This window comes from Trichechus manatus, unplaced genomic scaffold, assembly GCF_000243295.1.
Source record: "Trichechus manatus latirostris isolate Lorelei unplaced genomic scaffold, TriManLat1.0 scaffold00031, whole genome shotgun sequence".
Taxonomy (NCBI): Eukaryota; Metazoa; Chordata; class Mammalia; order Sirenia; family Trichechidae; genus Trichechus; species Trichechus manatus.
This window is the reverse complement of record NW_004443967.1, coordinates 8,631,416-8,633,334: the sequence shown is the minus strand read 5'-3', so window position 1 is coordinate 8,633,334 and position 1,919 is coordinate 8,631,416. Positions and strand designations below refer to the sequence as shown.

General features: G+C 41.8%; 1 pseudogene; it reads right to left on the bottom strand.

Moving 5' to 3' along the window:
• Nucleotides 1-1,261: 1,261 nt before the first annotated feature.
• Nucleotides 1,262-1,669, bottom strand: LOC101352876 (40S ribosomal protein S17 pseudogene; annotated as a pseudogene).
• Nucleotides 1,670-1,919: the final 250 nt, after the last annotated feature.

Here is a 1,919-nt window from a genome sequence, read left to right as displayed (position 1 = left end):
AGGTAGCTGTCTTCCAAATTTTCTTGGCATAGAAGAGTGAGTACCTCCACTGCTGCATGTTTGTTGAAAAATCTCATTTGGTATTCTGTCAATTCCTGGAGGCTTGTTTTTCACGAATGCCTTCAGTGCAGCTTGGACTTCTTCCTTCAGTAGTACCATCAGTTCTTGATCATATGCTGTCTCCTGAAATGGTTGAACATCAATCAATTCTTTTTGGTACGGTGACTCCATGTATTCCTTCCATTTTTTTATGCTTTCTGTGTCGTTCAATATTATGCCCATAGAATCCTTCAGAATTGCAACTTCAAGCTTGAATTTTTTCTTTCAGCTTGAGAGATGCTGAGCATGTTCTTCCCTTTTGATTTTCTAACTCCAGTTCCTTGCAAATTTCATTATAATGCTTTGCTTTGTCTTTTCAATCTGCCCTTTGAAATCTTCTGTTGCGTTCTTTTACACGATCATTTCTTCCATTTGCTTTAGCTACTCAACATTCAAGAGCAAGTTTCAGAGTTTCTTCTGACATCCATTTTGGTCTTTTTCTTTCCTGTCTTTTTAATGACCTTTTTTTGCCTTCTTTATGTACGACGTCCTTGATGTCATCCCACAACTCCTCCGGTCTTTGGTCATTAGTGTTCAATGCATTGAATCTGTTTTTGGCGTTGTCTTAGTCATCTAGTGCTGCTGTAACAGAAATAACACAAGTGGATAGCTTTAACAAAGAGAAATTTATTTTCTCACAGTCTAGTAGGCTAGAAGTCCAAATTCAGGGCATCAGCTTCAGGGGAAGGCTTTCTCTGTCAGCGCTGGAGAAAGGTTCTTGTTATCAGTCTTCCCCTGGACTGGTAGCTTCTCAGTGCAGGGACCCCGGGACCAAAGGACGCACACTCCTGCTCTTCACTCTTGGTGGTACGACGTCCCCATGTCTCTCTGCTCACTTCTCTCTTTTATATATCAAAAGAGATTGGCTTACGACACTATCTAATCTTGTAGATCTCATCAATATAACCGCCGCTAATCCATTAACATCATTGTGATAGGATTTACAATACATAGGGAAATCATATTAGATGACAAAACAGTAGATAATCACACAATACTGAGAATCATGACCTAGACAAGTTGACAGATGTTTTTGGGGGTCACAATTCAATCCATGACAGAGATGGTCTCCAAATTCAGGTGGGATGTACTCAAGATCGTATTTTTTGTGTGTGTGTGTGTCCCCAAGTTTATTGAAAATGTTACAGCATAGCAGAAAGAGTCAAATGGCTCCACGTGCTGTTTTGAAATTCATCCGAACTGTGGGCCGAGTGACCTGCAGTTTGGACAGACTGCCAAAGTCCAAGAGCTTCAGCATTTCCTTAGCGTCAGGATCTACTTCAATGATCTCCTGATCCAGGGCTGAGACCTCAGGAATATGATTATCTCTCCTTTCTCTCTTCTCCTTCTGCAGCTTGATGGAGATACCGCTCACGGGGCCTCTCTGAATCCGCTTCATCAGATGTGTGACATAGCCTGCTATGTTGTTCCGGAGCTTTTTGCTGGGAGTACTGGTGATCTCCTCGCACATGAGCTTGTTGGTGTGGAAGTCGTTACCCAGGCACGTGTAGTACTTCTCAATGATGACCCAGGCTGCCTTCTTCATGGTTTTGGTGCAAACGCAGCCCATGTTGGTGGGTCTCTGGTAAAAGAGTCAAGATCGTATTTTGACTCTCATGGGGACTTGTTTTAATTTTCTTCAGTTTCAACTTGAACCTTCATATGAGAAATTGATTGTCTCTTCCACAGTTGGCCCTAGCCTTGTTCTGACTAATGATATTGAGTTTTTCCATTGTCTCTTTCCACAGACGTAGTCGATTTGATTCCTGTGTTTTCCATCCAGTGAGGTCCATGTGTATAGTTGCCATTTATGTTGTTAA